At 43.2% G+C, this 20,388-nt stretch overlaps 1 pseudogene; it reads right to left on the reverse strand.

Annotated features, from left to right (window-relative positions):
* The window catches only part of LOC123486381, a 102,377-nt pseudogene that overhangs the window by 52,374 nt on the left and 29,615 nt on the right, over positions 1 to 20,388 (reverse strand).

Below are 20,388 nucleotides of genomic sequence, written 5' to 3' on the forward strand. Positions count from 1 at the left end.
CAGAGTAGGCAGCCTCACTCTGGGGAACATGGGGAACTCAGGGCGTGTAGACTCAGAGCCGTGTTCCCCAGATAGGCAGCCTCACTCTGGGGAACATGGGGAACTCAGGGCGTGTAGACCCAGAGCCGTGTTCCCCAGATAGGCAGCCTCACTCTGGGAACATGGGGAACTCAGGGCGTGTAGACCCAGAGCCGTGTTCCCCAGATAGGCAGCCTCACTCTGGGGAACATGGGAACTCAGGGCATGCAGACCCAGAGCCGTGATCCCCAGATAGGCAGCCTCACTCTGGAACATGGGGGACTCAGGGCGTGTAGACCCAGAGCCGTGTTCCCCAGATAGGCAGCCTCACTCTGGGGAACATGGGGAACTCAGGGCGTGTAGACCAGAGCCGTGTTCCCCAGATAGGCAGAAGAGGAGAGGAGAATACTCTGGCTGCACCCCAGATGCCACCGTGCTCCTTATAGTAGTGATGGGGGAATCTTATCGAATCGCAATATTATTTTTGGGCGATATTAGTACGTCGATATTTTGACTCCCAAGTATCGATAAATAAAATAAAATAAATCCAATATTTGGATTTTGCTACTATAAGTAGCATTAGCTAGCGCTAGTCAGTTGTACCTGTGCCAAAACGCAGGTATTTTTCATCCTATAGCTTGTTCTCCAACTTTTTAAATAGCGAGCCAACATATTTTTATGCACTTTTATTTCTAATCACATTTTTTTTGTCCCTCTGTCCTCTTGTCCCATTCAGACCCTTTCACTTTTTCCACATTTTGTTACGTTACAGCCATATTCTAAAATGTATTAAAATGTTTTTTTTCCCCTCATCAATCTACACAAAATACCCCATAATGACAAAGCAAAAACAGGTTTTTAGAAATGTTTGCAAATGTATTACAAATAAAAAACTGAAATATAACATTTACATAAGTATTCAGACCCTTTACTCAGTACTTTGTTGAAGCACCTTGGGCAGTGAATACAGCCTCCAGTCTTCTTGGGTATCAAATCAAATTGTATTTGCCACATGCGCCGAATACAACAGGTGTAGACATTACAGTGAAATGCTTACTTACAAGCCCATAACCAACAATGCAGTTTAAGAAAAAATCTAAATCAAAAATAATTAAAGAGCAGCAGTAAAATAAAATAACAGTAGGTGGTTATATACAGGGGGTACCGGTACAGAGTCAATGTGCGGGGCACCGGTTAGTCGAGGTAATTGAGGTAAGTCGCTCTGGAAAAGAGCGTCTGCTAAATGACTTACATGTAAATGTAATATGTACATGTGGGTAGAGTTAAAGTGACTATGCATAAATAATAAACAGAGTAGCAGCAGCGTAAAGAGGAGGTTGGGAGGGGGCAGTGCAAATAGTCCGGGTAGCCATGATTAGCTGTTCAGGAGTCTTATGGCTTGGGGGTAGAAGCTGTTAAGAAGCCTTTTGGACCTAGACTTGGCACTCCGGTACCGCTTGCCGTGCGGTAGCAGAGAGAACAGTCTATGACTAGGGTGGCTGGAGTCTTTGATAATGTTTAGGGCCTTCCTCTGACACCGCCTGTATAGAGGTCCAGGCTTGGCCCCAGGGATGTTCTAAGGCCGTACGCACTACCCTCTGTAGTGCCTTGCTGTCGGAGGCCGAGCAGTTACCATACCAGGCGGTGATGCAACCAGTCAGGATGCTCTCGATGGTGCAGCTGTAGAACTTGCTAAATCCCTTTCAGTCTCCTGAGGGGGAATAGGCTTTGTGGTGCCCTCTTCACGACTGTCTTGGTGTGTTTGGACCATGATAGTTTGTTGGGGATGTGGACACCAAGGAACTTGAAGCTCTCAACCTGCTCCACTACAGCCCCGTCGATGAGAATGGGGGCGTGCTCGGGCCCTCTTTTTTTTCTTGTAGTCTACAATCATCTCCTTTGTCTTGCTCACGTTGAGAGAGAGGTTGTTGTCCTGGCACCACACGGCCAGGTCTCTGACCTCCTCCCTATAGGCTGTCTCATCGTTGTCGGTGATCAGGCATACCACCGTTGTGTCGTCCAGCAAACTTAATGATGGTGTTGGAGCCGTGCTTGCCACGCAGTCATGGGTGAACAGGAGTACAGGAGGGGACTAAGCACGCACCCCTGAGGGTCCCCGTGTTGAGGATCAGCGTGGCAGATGTGTTGTTGTCTACCCTTACCACCTGGGGGCGGCCCGTCAGGAAATCCAGGATCCAGTTGCAGAGGGAGGTGTTTGGTCCCAGGGTCCTTAGCTTAGTGATGAGCTTTGTGGACACTATGGTGTTGAACACTGAGCTGTAGTCAATGAATAGCATTCTCACATACAGTGGGGAGAACAAGTATTTGATACACTGCCGATTTTGCAGGTTTTCCTACTTACAAAGCATGTAGAGGTCTGTCATTTTATCATAGGTACACTTCAACTGTGAGAGACGGAATCTAAAACAAAAATCCATAAAATCACATTGTATGATTTTTAAGTAATTAATTTGCATGACAAAAGTATTTGATCACCTACCAACCAGTAAGAATTCCGGCTCTCACAGACATGTTAGTTTTTCTTTAAAAGAAGCCCTCCTGTTCTCCACTCATTACTTGTATTAACTAGACCTGTTTGAACTCATTACCTGTATAAAGACACCTGTCCACACACTCAATCAAACAGACTCCAACCTCTCCACAATGGCCAAGACCAGAGAGCAGTGTAAGGACATCAGGGATACATTGTAGACCTGCACAAGGCTGGGATGGGCTACAGGACAATAGGCAAGCAGCTTGGTGAGAAGGCAACAACTATTGGCGCAATTATTAGAAAATGGAAGAAGTTCAAGATGACGGTCAATCACACTCGGTCTGGGGCTCCATGCAAGATCTCACCTCGTGGGGCATCAATGATCATGTGGAAGGTGAGGGATCAGCCCAGAACTACACGGCAGGACCTGGTCAATGACCTGAAGAGAGCTGGGACCACAGTCTCAAAGAAAACCATTAGTAACACACTACGCCGTCATGGATTAAAATCCTGCAGCACACGCAAGGTCCCCCTGCTCAAGCCAGCGCATGTCCAGGCCCGTCTGAAGTTTGCCAATGACCATCTGGATGATCCAGAGGAGGAATGGGAGAAGGTCATGTGGTCTGATGAGACAAAAATAGAGCTTTTTTTGTCTAAACTCCACTCGCTGTGTTTGGAGGAAGAAGAAGGATGAGTACAACCCCAAGAACACCATCCCAACTGTGAAGCATGGAGGTGGAAACATCATTCTTTGGGGATGCTTTTCTGCAAAGGGGGACAGGATGACTGCACCGTATTGAGGGGAGGATGGATGGGGCCATATAGTCGCAAGATCTTGGCCAACAACCTCCTTCCCTCAGTAAGAGCATTGAAGATGGGTTGTGGCTGGGTCTTCCAGCATGACAATGACCCGAAACACACAGCCAGGGCAACTAAGGAGTGGCTCGTAAGAAGCATCTCAAGGTCCTGGAGTGGCCTAGCCAGTCTCCAGACCTGAACCCAATAGAAAATCTTTGGAGGGAGCTGAAAGTCCGTATTGCCCAGCGACAGCCCCCGAAACCTGAAGGATCTGGAGAAGGTCTGTATGGAGGAGTGGGCCAAAATCCCTGCTGCAGTGTGTGCAAACCTGGTCAAGACCTACAGGGAAACATATGATCTCTGTAATTGCAAACAAAGGTTTCTGTACCAAATATTAAGTTCTGCTTTTCTGATGTATCAAATACTTATGTCATGCAATAAAATGCAAATTAATTACTTAAAAATCATACAATGTGATTTTCTGGATTTTCGTTTTAGATTCCGTCTCTCACAGTTGAAGTGTACCTATGATAAAAATTACAGACCTCTACATACTTTGCAAGTAGAAAAAAGTGTATCAAATACTTGTTCTCCCCACTGTAGGTGTGTTCCTTTTGTCCAGGTGGGAAAGGGCAGTGTGGAGTGCGATTGAGATCATCATCTGTGTATCTGTTGGGGGCGGTATGCGAATTGGAGTGGGTCTAGGGTTTCCGGATGATGGTGTTGATGTGAGCCATGACCACCCTTTCAAAGCACTTCATGGCTACCAACGTGAGTGCTTCGTGGCGGTAGTCATTTAGGCAGGTTACCTTCACTTTATTGGACAAAGGGACTATGGTGGTCTGCTTGAAACATGTAGGTATTACACACTTGGTCAGGGAGAGGTTGAAAATGTCAGTGAAGACACTTGCTAGTTGGTCGCGCATGCTCTGAGTACACGTCCTGGTAATACATCTGGCACCACAGCCTTGTGAATGTTGACCTGTTTAAAGGTCTTGCTCACATCGGCTACAGAGCGCGTGATCGTCGGAACAGCTGGTGCTCTCATGCATGCTTCAGTGTTGCTTGCCTCGAAGCGAGCATAAAAAGGCATTTAGCCCGTCTGGTAGGCTCGCGTCACTGGGCAGCTCGGCTGGGTTTCCATTTGTAGTCCGTAATAGTTTGCGAGCCCTGCCACATCCGACGAGCGTCAGAGCCGGTGTAGTAGGATTCAATCTTAGTCCTGTATTGACGCTTTGCCTGTTTGATGGTTCGTCGGAGGGCATAGCGGGATTTCTTATAAGTGTCTGGATTAGTGTCCCGCTCCTTGAAAGCGGCAGCTCTAGCCTTTAGCTCGGTGCGGATGTTGCCTGTAATCCATGGCTTCTGGTTGGGATATGTACGTACGCGGTCACTGTGGGGAGACGACGTTGCGTCGATGCACTTATTGATTAAGCCGGTGACTGATGTGGTAAACTCCTCAATGCCATTGGATGAATCCCAGAACATATTCCAGTCTGTGCTAGCAAAACAGTCCTGTAGCGTAGCATCTGTGTCATCTGACCACTTCGTATTGACCGAGTCACTGGTACTTCCTGCTTTAGTTTTTGCTTTTAAGCAGGAATCAGCAGGATAGAATTATGGTTAGATTTTCCAAAAAGGGGCGAGGGAGAGCTTTGTACGCGTCTCTGTGTGTGGAGTAAAGTCGGTTTGTGGTGGTAAATAGACGGCTATGAAAATATAGATGAAAACTCTTGGTAGATAGTGTGGTCTACAGCTTATCATGAGTCTCTTTATGTAGTGTTGTGGCGTGTCTCTTTATGTAGTGTTGTAGTGTCTCTCTTTATGTAGTGTTGTGGTGTCTCTCTTTATGTAGTGTTGTGGTGTCTCTCTTTATGTAGTGTTGTGGAGTCTCTCTTTATGTAGTGTTGTGGGTGTCTCTCTTTATGTAGTGTTGTGGTGTCTCTCTTTATGTAGTGTTGTGGTGTCTCTCTTTATGTAGTGTTGTGGTGTCTCTCTTTATGTAGTGTTGTGGTGTCTCTCTTTATGTAGTGTTGTGGTGTCTCTCTTTATGTAGTGTTGTAGGCGTCTCTCTTTATGTAGTGTTGTGGTGTCTCTTTATGTAGTGTTGTGGTGTCTCTCTTTATGTAGTGTTGTGGTGTCTCTCTTTATGTAGTGTTGTGGTGTCTCTCTTTATGTAGTGTTGTGGTGACTCTCTCTTTATGTAGTGTTGTGGTGTCTCTTTATGTAGTGTTGTGGTGTCTCTTTATGTAGTGTTGTGCCGTCTCTCTCTTTATGTAGTGTTGTGACGTCTCTCTTTATGTAGTGTTGTGGTGTCTCTTTTTTATGTAGTGTTGTGGAGTCTCTCTTTATGTGGTGTTGTGGTGTCTCTCTTTATGTAGTGTTGTGGTGTCTCTCTTTATGTAGTGTTGTAGTGTCTCTCTTATGTAGTGTTGTGGCGTCTCTCTTTATGTAGTGTTGTGGTGTCTCTCTTTATGTAGTGTTGTGGTGTCTCTCTTTATGTAGTGTTGTGGCGTCTCTCTTTATGTAGTGTTGTGGTGTCTCTCTTTATGTAGTGTTGTCTCTCTTTATGTAGTGTTGTGGTGTCTCTCTTTATGTAGTGTTGTGGCGTCTCTCTCTTTATGTAGTGTTGTGGTGTCTCTCTTTATGTAGTGTTGTGGCGTCTCTATGTAGTGTTGTGGCGTTCTCTCTTTATGTAGTGTTGTGGCGTCTCTCTTGTATGTAGTGTTGTGGCGTCTCTCTCTTTATGTAGTGTTGTGGCGTCTCTCTTTAGTAGTGTTGTGGTGTCTCTCTTTATGTAGTGTTGTGGTGTTCTCTCTTTATGTAGTGTTGTGGTGTCTCTCTTATGTAGTGTTGTGGTGTCTCTCTTTATGTAGTGTTGTTGAGTCTCTCTCTTTATGTAGTGTTGTGGTGTCTCTCTTTATGTAGTGTTGTGGTGTCTCTCTTTATGTAGTGTTGTGGTGTCTCTCTTTATGTAGTGTTGTGGTGTCTCTCTTTATGTAGTGTTGTGGTGTCTCTCTTTATGTAGTGTTGTGGTGTCTCTCTTTATGTAGTGTTGTGGTGTCTCTCTTTATGTAGTGTTGTGGTGTTCTCTCTTTATGTAGTGTTGTGGTGTCTCTCTTTATGTAGTGTTGTAGGCGTCTCTCTTTATGTAGTGTTGTAGGCGTCTCTCTTTATATAGTGTTGTGGCGTCTCTCTTTATGTAGTGTTGTGGCGTCTCTCTTTATGTAGTGTTGTGGCGTCTCTCTTTATGTAGTGTTGTGGTGTCTCTCTTTATGTAGTGTTGTGGTGTCTCTCTTTATGTAGTGTTGTGGTGTCTCTCTTTATGTAGTGTTGTGGTGTCTCTCTTTATGTAGTGTTGTGGTGTCTCTCTTTATGTAGTGTTGTGGTCTCTCTTTATGTAGTGTTGTGGTGTCTCTTTGTGTAGTGTTGTGCCGTCTCTCTTTATGTAGTGTTGTGGCGTCTCTCTTTATGTGTGTTGTGGTGTCTCTCTTTATGTAGTGTTGTGGAGTCTCTCTTTATGTAGTGTTGTGGTGTCTCTCTTTATGTAGTGTTGTGGTGTCTCTCTTTATGTAGTGTTGTAGTGTCTCTCTTTATGTAGTGTTGTGGTGTCTCTCTTTATTGTAGTGTTGTGGTGTCTCTCTTTATGTAGTGTTGTTGGTGTCTCTCTTTATGTAGTGTTGTGGCGTCTCTCTTTATTTAGTGTTGTGGTGTCTCTCTCTTTATGTAGTGTTGTGGTGTCTCTCTTTATGTAGTGTTGTGGTGTCTCTCTTTATGTAGTGTTGTGGTGTCTCTCTTTATGTAGTGTTGTGGCGTCTCTCTCTTTATGTAGTGTTGTGGTGTCTCTCTTTATATAGTGTTGTGGCGTCTCTCTTTATGTAGTGTTGTGGTGTCTCTCTTTATGTAGTGTTGTGGTGTCTCTCTTTATGTAGTGTTGTGGTGTCTCTCTTTATGTAGTGTTGTGGTGTCTCTATGTAGTGTTGTGGTGTCTCTCTTTATGTAGTGTTGTGGTGTCTCTCTTTATGTAGTGTTGTGGTGTCTCTCTTTATGTAGTGTTGTGGCGTCTCTCTCTTTATGTAGTGTTGTGGCGTCTCTCTTTAAGTGTAGTGTTGTGGTGTCTCTCTTTATGTAGTGTTGTGGCGTCTCTCTTTATGTAGTGTTGTGGCGTCTCTCTTTATGTAGTGTTGTGGTGTCTCTCTTTATGTAGTGTTGTGGTGTCTCTCTTTATGTAGTGTTGTGGTGTCTCTCTTTATGTAGTGTTGTGGAGTCTCTCTTTATGTAGTGTTGTGGTGTCTCTCTTTATGTAGTGTTGTGGTGTCTCTCTTTATGTAGTGTTGTGGTGTCTCTCTTTGTGTAGTGTTGTGGTCTCTCTTTATGTAGTGTTGGTGTGTTTTGTCCTACATCTTTATTTTTATTCCCAGCCCCCCTGTCCCGCAGCGAGGCCTTTTTGCCTCTTGGTAGGCCGTCATGTAAATACATTACATTTTTTAAATTTTAGTCATTTAGCAGACGCTCTTATCCAGAGCGACTTACAGGAGCAATTAGGGTTAAGTGCCTTGCTCAAGGGCACAGACAGATTTTTCACCTAGTCGGCTCAGGGATTAGAACCAGCGACCTTTCGGTTACTGGCACAACGCTCTTAACCACTAAGCTACCTGAATGTGTTCCTAATTTAAAAATAAATAAATAAACCTATCTCAACACATGACATGCCAAAGACTATACCACTGTCACTATTCAGATGACTGTGAAAGTAGATGTCATGCTCAAACAGTGAATTCAACACAAATTCACCTTCCAGCAGGACAAAAACCTAAAACACAAGGCCAAATATACACTGGAGTTGGTTACCAAGACGACATTGAATGTTCCTGAGTGGTCGAATCGGCTTGAGAATCTATGGCAAGACCTGAAAATGGCTGTTTAGCAATGATCAACAACCAACTTGACAGAGCTTGAAGAATTTTAAAAAGAACAATGTGCAAATATTTTACATTCCAGGTTTGCAACGCTCTTAGAGACTTACCCAGAAAGACTCACAGATGTAATCGCTGCCGAAGGGGTGATTCTAACATGTATTGACTCAGGGAGTGAATACTTATGTAAATGAGATATTTCAGTATTTCATATTCAATACATTTCCTAACATTTCTAAAAACGTGTTTTCACTTTGTCATTATGGGGTATTGTGTGTTTTCCCTTTGTCATTATGGGGTATTGTGTGTAGATGGGTGAGGAAAAAACATATATTTAATCCATTTTGAATTCAGGCTGCAACACAACATGTGGAATAAGTCAAGGGGTATGAATACTTTCTGAAGCCACTGTATATGGCTCCTATAATCCATCCATCCATCTCCATCTATCTATCTACAACATGGATCCACCCTAAGAGTGGGTTTCTGTGTAGAGCTGAGAGGAAACTGCCACACGACTGTCCCATAGACCGCCTCACTAGCAGGAAGCTAGCATAGAGCTGTGTTCAACATGACGACATAGAGCGTGTAATAATGAGAGTTCAACATGACGACATAGAGCTGTGTTCAACATGACGACATAGAGCTGTGTTCAACATGACGACATAGAGCTGGTTAATGACGACATAGAGCTGTGTTCAACATGACAGAAAAATGACGACATAGAGCTGTGTTCAACATGACGACATAGGCTGTGTAATATGACGACATAGAGCTGTGTTCAACATGACGGGCGAGCATGAGCTGGACATGACGAATAGAGCTGTGTTCAACATGACGACATAGAGCTGTGTTCAACATGACGACATAGAGCTGTGTTCAACATGACAGCATAGAGCTGTGTTCAACATGACCGACATAGAGCTGTGTTTCAACATGACGACATAAAGAGCTGTGTAACATGACGACATGAGCTGTGTTCAACATGACAGCATGAGCTGTGTTCAACATGACGCATAGACTGAGTTCAACATGACGACATAGAGCTGTGTTCAGACATGACGACATAGAGCTGTGTTCAACATGACGACATAGAGCTGTGTTCAACATGACAGCATAGAGCTGTAAAGAATAGAGGTTCAACATGACGACATAGAGCTGTGTTCAACATGACAATAGGGCGGCAGAGCTGTGTTCAACATGACGACAGAACGTGGTATGACGACATAGAGTTTTCAACATGACGAACATGAAGAGCTGTGTTCAACATGACGACATAGAGCTGTGTTCAACATGACGCATAGAACTGTGTTCAACATGACGACATAGAACTGTGTTCAACATGACGACATAGAACTGTGTTCAACATGACGACATAGAGCTGTGTTCAACATGACGACATAGAACTGTGTTCAACATGACAACAGCACAGAGAAACACTAGTTGAATATGATATCCCATCCTTTATTTATATAGCCGCTACCACCCGGTTACTCAACCCTGCACCTTAGAGACTGCTGTCCTACGTACATAGACATGGACTCACTGGTCACTTTAATAATGTTTACATACTGTTCTACTAATTTCCTTATGTATATACTGTATTCTACTCAATGCCACTCTGACATTGCTCATCCTAATATTTATATATTTCTTAATTCCATATACTACTGCACTGTTGGAGCTCGGAACACAAGCGTTTGCTACACCTGCAAAAACATCTGCTAAATATGTGTATGTGACCAATCAAATGTTGATTTGATTTATGCCAACCATATGTTACCATATAGTCTACTACACATACTGAACACGTTGTCCAGGCGTGACCCTGGCGTGACCCTGGCGTTGCCTGGACAACAACCGGTCGTTCTCCGCTAACATCAAGGCGGTGACCCGATCCTGTGGGTTCATGCTCTACAACATTTCGCAGAGGCTATGACCCTGCCTCACACAGGAAGCGGCACAGGTCCTAATCCAGGCACTTGCCATCTCCCGTCTGGATTACTGCAACTCGCTGTTGGCTGGGCTCCCTGCCTGTGCCAATAAACCCCTAACAACTCATCCAGAACGCGCAGCCCGTCTTGTGTTCAACCTTCCCAAGTTCTCTCACGTCACCCCCTCCCTCCGCACACTCCACTGGCTTCCAGTTGAAGCTCGCATCTGCTACAAGACCATGGTGCTTGCCTATGGAGCAGTGAGGGGAACGGCACCTCCGTACCTTCAGGCTCTGATCAGTCCCCTACACCCAAACGAGGGCATTGCGTTCATCCACCTCTGGCCTGCTGGGCCCCTCTCACGGAAGCACAGTTCCCGCTCAGCCCAGTCAAAACTGTTCGCTGCTCTGGCACCCCAATGGTGGAACAAGCTCCCTCACGACGCCAGGACAAGCGGAGTCACTCACCACCTTCCGGAGACACTTGAAACCCTACCTCTTTAAGGAATACCTGGGATAGGATAAAGTAATCATTCTACCCCCTTACCCCACCCCCCAAAAATGGTAAAGTGGTTGTCCCACTGGCTATCATAAGGTGAATGCACCAATCTGTAAGTGGCTCTGGATAAGAGCGTCTGATAAATGATGAAAATGTAAAATGTAAATGTAAACACTGAGCTGTCTTCCTTTAGAAATATAGTCAAGGACACCCTGTGTGTGTTTACAGACAATGTACAGATAAAATAACCTAGCAGATTCAACTTGCACTAAATGTGATCTATGGTTGGTCAATGACTATAGTTTAGCATCATCACATGTGGAGGAAGCAACAAGCCTGGGGCAAATCCACAATATAGACATGATCATGCATTACCCTGGACTGGACAGGGCAGAACAGGGGAAGTGGAGCAGAGTAGAGCAGGGGGCAGGAAGGGTACTTACCGACATGGCAGCATGGTCATTGTAGTTATTCTGAGCAGAACCAGAACCACCCAAACAAATGAAACATGTCCAGAACAGGAGAGAGAAAAGTATGGTAACAATACATGGACAGGAAGGAAGATCAGAGACAGACCAAGCATGCTGGCAGAAGGGAGTCAAATCAATAGAGAAATCAATTATAGATATACATCACTGGAGAGGGGAGACATTCCTTAAAAACAACGTCTTAAAAACGGAAACGGGAATAAAAGCTGGAAATGATTCCTATACAGGATAGGAAGCGAAGCAGCAGAGCAGTCCGCTAGAACAGGTCTGGTTTGGGGTTTCACAGCTTACTGTCCTCTGTCTGTCTGTCTGTCTGTCTGTCTGTCTGTCTGTCTGTCTGTCTGTCTGTCTGTCTGTCTGTCTGTCTGTCTGTCTCCTCTAGCTACTTCCTGACCAGCTGGGATTGGATCTTTGGTCTGTTTCATTGCAGTTGTTCTCCCCCAGAAATAACCATGTATCATTCTCCCCAGTCACTATTCAGTCTAATGTTATGTCAAGTCAGAATCATAACCTAGAATGATCTAGTTCGCTTGAGGTTTTCTGTGGAACTAAAACAGAATGAAAATGGCACAGAAAATAAGCAGCAGCAGCAGCAGCAGTACATAACTCCAACCCTGAATACACATTACTGCAGTACATAACTCCAACCCTGAATACACATTACTGCAGTACATAACTCCAACCCTGAATACACATTACTGCAGTACATAACTCCAACCCTGAATACACATTACTGCAGTACATAACTCCAACCCTGAATACACATTACTGCAGTACATAACTCCAACCCTGAATACACATTACTGCAGTACATAACTCCAACCCTGAATACACATTACTGCAGTCACATAACTCCAACCCCGAATACACATTACTGCAGTACATAACTCCAACCCTGAATACACATTACTGCAGTACATAACTCCAACCCCTAATACACATTACTGCAGTACATAACTCCAACCCTGAATACACATTACTGCAGTACATAACTCCAACCCTGAATACACATTACTGCAGTACATAACTCCAACCCTGAATACACATTACTGCAGTACATAACCCAACACTGAATACACATTACTGCAGTACATACTCCAACCCTGAATACACATTACTGCAGTACATAACTCCAACACTGAATACACATTACTGCAGTACATAACTACAACCACGAATACACATTACTGCAGTACATAACTCCAACACTGAATACACATTACTGCAGTACATAACTCCAACCACGAATACACATTACTGCAGTACATAACTCCAACCCTGAATACACATTACTGCAGTACATAACTCCAACCCTGAATACACATTACTGCAGTACATAACTCAACACTGAATACATATTACTGCAGTACATAACTCCAACACTGAATACACATTACTGCAGTACATAACTCCAACACTGAATACACATTACTATAGTACAAGAATAATACTTCAATAACAACAAATGACCACAAAATAATAATAACTCACAACAACAAAACTCCATCTCCCAGAGTTCCCCTGCCTGCGGGGCGTGGCTAACTCACCGGCAGGTGTGTGAAGACCTGGAAGGTGCTGCGGAGGAAGTTAATGAGGTCCATAAGGTATCCACTGGCCTGGCCGTCTGACTCTGGCATGCCCCAGTCATAGTCTGCCAGCTGGATAAACTCATCTATCTTCTGGTTCAGTTTGGTGTAGATCTCTCCCTCCGCTGCATGACGTGCATCCTGTTGAAGACAGGGAAGACCATGATCAACAACAACAACAACAACCATGTCAATGGTACTCTGGTTCAGTTTGGTGTAGATCTCTCCCTCCGCTGCATGACGTGCATCCTGTTGAGGACAGGGAAGACCATGTCAACAACAACAACAACAACCACCATGTCAATGGTACTCTGGTTCAGTTTGGTGTAGATCTCTCCCTCCGCTGCATGACGTGCATCCTGGATACAACAGACAGGGAAGACCATGTCAACAACAACAACAACAACCATGTCAATGGTACTCTGGTTCAGTTTGGTGTAGATATCTCCCTCCACTGCATGACGTGCATCCTGGATACAACAGCCAGGGAAGACCACCAACACGTTCCTACTGACTGAATGAGCTGAACGCCAGGTAAGACTACGCCAGGTAAGACTACGCCAGGTAAGACTACGCTAGGTAAGACTACGCTAGGTAAGACTACGCCGGTAAGACTACGCTAGGTAAGACTACGCCAGTGCACTCTGAGGTACCTGAAGCTCTGTAGAGTTTATGACAGTTCCAGGTGTAATTGCTGTTGTGTAAACACCTTTATTCCAGCAACAAGCATGTTCTGAGCCTGAGAGCATGTTCTGAGCCTGAGAGCATGTTCTGAGCCTGAGAGCATGTTCTGAGCCGGAGGCAACACAAGAGAAGACACTACGACTAATGAAACATCCCTTAAGTTTGTTTGTTTAATAGTTACATCAAGTTAGTCAAGTAGCCACACTGGTAGAGAATGCAGGTTGAAATGCCCAAGGATTTCCAACAACACCTTAAAAGGTAGAAAGGCCGTAGAGACGGGTGGTGTGTACGGTTAGTTAATGTATAGTTTCCATACCTTAAAGGTAGAAAGGCCATAGAGATGTGTGGTGTGTACGGTTAGTTAATGTATAGTTTCCATACCTTAAAAGGTAGAAAGGCCGTAGAGACGTGTGGTGTGCACGGTTAGTTAATGTATAGTTTCCATACCTTAAAGGTAGAAAGGCCATAGAGACGTGTGGTGTGCACGGTTAGTTAATGTATAGTTTCCATACCTTAAAGGTAGAAAGGCCATAGAGACGTGTGGTGTGCACGGTTAGTTAATGTATAGTTTCCATACCTTAAAAGGTAGAAAGGCCATAGAGACGTGTGGTGTGCACGGTTAGTTAATGTATAGTTTCCATACCTTAAAGGTAGAAAGGCCATAGGAGACGTGTGGTGTGTACGGTTAGTTAATGTATAGTTTCCATACCTTAAAAGGTAGAAAGGCCATAGAGACGTGTGGTGTGCACGGTTAGTTAATGTATAGTTTCCATACCTTAAAAGGTAGAAAGGCCGTAGAGACTGTGGTGTGTACGGTTAGTTAATGTATAGTTTCCATACCTTAAAGGTAGAAAGGCCGTAGAGACGTGTGGTGTGTACGGTTAGTTAATGTATAGTTTCCATACCTTAAAGGTAGAAAGGCCATAGAGACGTGTGGTGTGCACGGTTAGTTAATGTATAGTTTCCATACCTTAAAGGTAGAAAGGCCGTAGAGACGTGTGGTGTGTACGGTTAGTTAATGTATAGTTTCCATACCTAAAGGTAGAAAGGCCATAGAGACGTGTGGTGTGCACGGTTAGTTAATGTATAGTTTCCATACCTTAAAGGTAGAAAGGCCGTAGAGACGTGTGGTGTGCACGGTTAGTTAATGTATAGTTTCCATACCTTAAAGGTAGAAAGGCCGTAGAGACGTGTGGTGTGCACGGTTAGTTAATGTATAGTTTCCATACCTTAAAGGTAGAAAGGCCGTAGAGACGTGTGGTGTGCACGGTTAGTTAATGTATAGTTTCCATACCTTAAAGGTAGAAAGGCCGTAGAGACGTGTGGTGTGCACGGTTAGTTAATGTATAGTTTCCATACCTTAAAGGTAGAAAGGCCATAGAGACGTGTGGTGTGCACGGTTAGTTAATGTATAGTTTCCATACCTTAAAGGTAGAAAGGCCGTAGAGACGTGTGGTGTGTACGGTTAGTTAATGTATAGTTTCCATACCTTAAAGGTAGAAAGGCCGAGAGACGTGTGGTGTGCACGGTTAGTTAATGTATAGTTTCCATACCTTAAAGGTAGAAAGGCCATAGAGACGTGTGGTGTGCACGGTTAGTTAATGTATAGTTTCCATACCTTAAAGGTAGAAAGGCCGTAGAGACGTGTGGTGTGCACGGTCTCAGGTGAGACGTTAGTGATGTTGGTGATGAAGTCCTCCAGGTTTTACAGGCCTGCTCCAGATGGGTTGTGTTGATGATGATCTGGACCAACTGGAATACAGAGAGAGAAGTAAATGGGACCACATTTTGCAGAACCAATTTTATTTGAGTAAACAAGTTTACAATTATTGTCACCCCAGAGCTAGTACTTGGTGGCACAGCCTTTGGCTAGGATAACTGCCAACAATGCTTCCTGTAGTCATCAATGAGCTGCACCTTTCTACTGGTATTTTGTGCCACTCTTCAGCAGCAAACTGCTCTAAATATTCTATGTTTGAGTGGGTGCCCTCCATTAAATACTGGTTTTTAGATCTCTCATAGGTTTTGTATGTGATTCAGATCTGGACACCTCGCTGGCCACTCCAGAACAGTCCAGCATTTCTTCTTAACCATTCCTGGCTGGTTTTTGATGTCCTGCTGTAAGACCCACAACCTTCAATGGAGACCAGTTTTGGACACTGGGTTGAACATCGGACTCCTAAACAGCTGATATTGTGCTGAATTCATGAAGTCTTGCACACGTTCAAGGCCCCCAGAACCAGAGGCAGCAAAGCAACCACACAACAATATCAAACCTCCCCCATCTTTGATTGTAGGGAGGTTGTTATTTTCGTTGAACGCTTCATTTGGTCGTCCAGTATAAACAGCGCTGATCTGTACTGCCAAATAGCTCTAATTTGTTTCATTGCTCCACAGAACAATTACCCCAGGATGTATGCTTGTTTAGGTGGGTTTTTTGAGAAGTTCAATCGGGCTTTTCTGTTGAAGGTTGTGGATCTTCTAGCAAGACAACAACCCCAAAGACACATAAAAAGCACCCTGAATGGGTCAGGAAGAACCCTGGACTGTTCTGGAGTGGCCAGTGAAGAGTCCAGATCTGAATCACATCCTAAACCTATGGCGAGATCTGGACTGTTCTGGAGTGGCCAGGAAGAGTCAGATCTGAATCACATATGGTGAGATGTGAAAACAGCAGTTGGTGGAGGGCACCCCTCAAACATAGAAGATTTAGAGCAGTTTGCTGCTGAAGAGTGGCACAAAATACCAGTAGAAAGAGTGCAGCTCATTGATGGCTACAGGGAAGCATTTGTTGGCAGTTATCCTGGCCAAAGGCTGTGCCACCAAGTACTAGCTCAGGGTGCCAATAATTCTGTCCAAGCCATGTCTTTATTTTCTAAAATAAAATTGTAAACTTAAGTTTGTTGAAAATCCAATAACAAGGCGGAGACCAAAAGTGTTTTAAATTTAAATTTCAACTTATTTGACAAGAAATAGGGAATTATTTAGCAAAAGTGCAAGGGTCCCGCAACTGTAATGTATTGTGCACCTCAGTCAGTCCTATATGGGGTTTCTTGATGAGGTTCTGGAGACAGCCACTCAGTGTCCTCGTCAACAACAGGTTGGTGGATTTACGGAGCATGTCATCGATCTCCGTTCAGCTGGAAACACAACCAAAACAAAAATGATAACAGCATGATTAAAGAGAAGAACCACACAGCAAAGATAAGCAAACTGACTGGAAAGACAACTTTCCTTCACAGGAAAGCTAATGACATTCTCTACACAATTACTACAGATTGGAAATTAAAGATAAACATTTTTGCTTTATTATAGTATTATTATATTATTGATCGATTGACTATGACTTTCAGATCACCCAGCAGTGCTATTTGCAGAGTTAACGCCATTCCTGAACTAGACCAAAAACAAGATACATATGGACAGTACCAAAACAAATGATTTAATGATTCTGTCTCTTCGCAGCAAAATAGGCAGAGAAAAGATGGGTTGTCCTTCCCATCTATAACATTATTTTGGTTGCAAGAATTTTGTATAATAATTTAAATTGAAAAACTAAGTATTGAATCTGGCATTGTTTTGTGTATCAGTTCATATACCATGTGCCATGGAATCGGTACATCGAAAATCTCTTCCCAACTATTTAGCAATCTGCATGGGACAGCTGTCAATTCTTTGGTCCTTAAATGAAACTGGTATATTTTTTAATTAATCACAATTTTCTTTAACCAGTTTTGGTCTTTGATGCAGGGGCCGAACCAGACAAGTTCCTTAATTTTTTCCCCTTCCACTTTTTTTTTTTTAGGGGTAGATCAGCTTTAATATTGCAGATAGATTGTAACTCCATCAATGTAATTGTCTGCATCACTTCCAATCCCCCCCATTTGTTTTCTTCTGCATATATATATATATATACACTCCAATTGGTATGGTTGTTACGTTTCGTATGGTATGTATTCATTTGTGGATGTCCATCGTTCATTTCGTATGATATGTTACAATTGTAATTGTACAATATGTTAAATTAATTGTTGTGGCTAACGTTAGTTATGTGGCTAATGTTAGATAGGCTAGTGTAGTATGTGCTTAGTATGAAACACTCCAACAAAAGACCAATAGATTCAGGAAGAGCAGTAATGAGATTAGATAGAAAGATTAGACCAGAGACCAAGATATAAGTCTAGAAGTGCTAATAGCATGTTTATTTTAGTAATAAAATAAATTGTAGAACAACAAAATATGATTCACAATAATAGTATTTCACAATAAATAAACCACGGTTAAATAATTTATGGATCTATTTCAATACCTCAGGTAAAAATGTTTACCTTCTACAGTATCAATTACCACCAGTAAAGTTCAACTCAGAAAACAAAAAAACATTCAATATTTCCCAAAGTAGCTAAAAAGTAGTGGTTATTAGCTAGAAAGATAAAGGTATTTTGGCAGGGGAGAGAATATTTTGCTGTGTAAAGCAAATTTCAACCAATTTTGCCATAGTAAGGCTAATGCTGGGTTTCTCTGCTCAAACATTATACCAAAATAGTGGACAGTGTGCACTAAATGCCCGTAAAAAATAAAAAAATAATAATCCACTACGGTAGTGTTGCAGCAAGAGATATTATAAAATAATTAGTTAAACAAATTGCTTAGTTTGAAAACCCGGTACTTTGGACCCTAGTGAGGGACAGACAGGTCTGACTGGGGAGCTGAAGGTCAACACCTCTCTCACACCATTACAGATATGAAGAGACAACAGTAGGATGAGGAAGTGCTGACCAACCAGAAAACCCTAGCAGTTGACCAAGCAGAAAACCCTAGATGTGACAAGCAGACAAACCCCTAGCATGTTGACCAAGCAGACAAACCCTAGATGTGACCAAGCAGAAAACCTAGCATGTTGACCAAGCAGAAAACCCTTAGCATGTTGACCAAGCAGACAAAACCCTAGCATGTTGACAAGCAGACAAACCCAGCATGTTGACCAAGAAAAAAGCAGGACAAGCAGACAAAACCTTAGATGTGACCAAGCAGACAAAACCTTAGAGTGAAACCAGACAAAACCTTAGCATGTTGACCAACCAGACAAAACCTTAGCATGTTGACCAACCAGACAATACCTTAGTATGTTGACCAACCAGACAAAACCTTAGTATGTTGACCAACCAGACAAAACCTTAGTATGTTGACCAACCAGACAACATTAGCATGTTGGACAACCAGACAAAAGATGTGACAACAGACAACACTTAGCATGTTGACAACCAGACAAAACCTTAGCATGGACAACCAACAAAACTTAGCATGTTGACCAACCAGACAAAACCTTAGCATGTTGACCAACCAGACAAAATCCTTAGGATGCTTGACCAACCAGACAAAACTCCTTGAGCATGTTGGACCAACCAGACAAAACCTCAGCGATGTTGACCAACCAGACAAAACCCTTAGCATGTTGACCAACCAGACAAAACCTTAGCATGTTGACCAACCAGACAAAATCCCTAGCATGTTGACCAACCAGACAAAACCTTAGCATGTTGACCAACCAGACAAAACCTTAGCATGTGACAACCAGACAACACTAGATGTTGACCAACCAGACAAAACCTTAGCATGTTGACCAACCAGACAAAACCTTAGCATGTTGACAACAGACAAAAACTCAGCACGTTGACCAACCAGACAAAACCTAGATGTGACAACCAGACAAAACCTTAGTATGTTGACCAAAGAAAAACTTAGCATTGACAACCAGACAAAACCTTAGCATGTTGACCAACCAGACAAAACCCAACAGGCTGACCAACCAGACAAAATTAGTATGTTGACCAACCAGACAAAACCTTAGTATGTTGACCAACCAGACCTTAGCATGTTGACCAACCAGACAAAATAGATGTGACAACCAGACAAAACTTAGCATGTTGACCAACCAGACAAAACTTAGTATGTGACCAACCAGACAAAATAGTATGTTGACCAACCAGACAAAACCTTAGTATGTTGGACCAACAGACAAAACCTTAGTATGTTGACCAACCAGACAAAACCTTAGTATGTTGACCAACCAGATAGCATGTTGACCAACCAGACAAAACCTTAGCATGTTGACCAACCAGACAAAAACCTTAGCATGTTGACCAACCAGACAAAACCTTAGCATGTTGACCAACCAGACAAAACCTTAGCATGTTGACCAACCAGACAAAACCTTAGCATGTTGACCAACCAGACAAAACCTTAGTATGTTGACCAACCAGACAAAAACTTAGCATGCTTGACCAACCAGACAAAACCTTAGCATGTTGACCAACCAGACAAAACCTTAGTATGTGACAACCAGACAAAACTTAGCATGTTGACAACCAGACAACACCAGGATGTTGACCAACCAGACAAAACCTTAGCATGTTGACCAACCAGACAAAACCTTAGCATGTTGACCAACCAGACAAAACCTTATATGTTGACCAACCAGAGCAAAACCTTAGTATGTTGACCAACCAGACCTTAGCATGTTGAACAACCAGACAAAACCTTAGCATGTTGACCAACCAGACAAAACCTTAGCATGTGACCAACCAGACAAAACCTTAGTATGTTGACCAACCAGACAAAACCTTAGTATGTTGACCAACCAGACAAAACCTTAGTATGTTGACCAACCAGACAAAACCTTAGTATGTTGACCAACCAGACAAAACCTTAGTATGTTGACCAACCAGACCTTAGCATGTTGACCAACCAGACAAAACCTAGCATGTGACCAACCAGAAAAAAATGGACCAACCAGACAAAACCTTAGCATGTGACAACCAGAGAAAACCTTAAATGTGGACCAACCAGACAAAACAGCATGTTGACCAACCAGACAAAACCTAGCATGTTGACCAACCAGAAAAACCTTAGTATGTGACCAACCAGACAAAACCTTAGCATGTGACCAACCAGACAAAACTTAGCATGTTG

Source organism: Coregonus clupeaformis, unplaced genomic scaffold, assembly GCF_020615455.1.
Source record: "Coregonus clupeaformis isolate EN_2021a unplaced genomic scaffold, ASM2061545v1 scaf1185, whole genome shotgun sequence".
Lineage (NCBI taxonomy): Eukaryota > Metazoa > Chordata > Actinopteri > Salmoniformes > Salmonidae > Coregonus > Coregonus clupeaformis.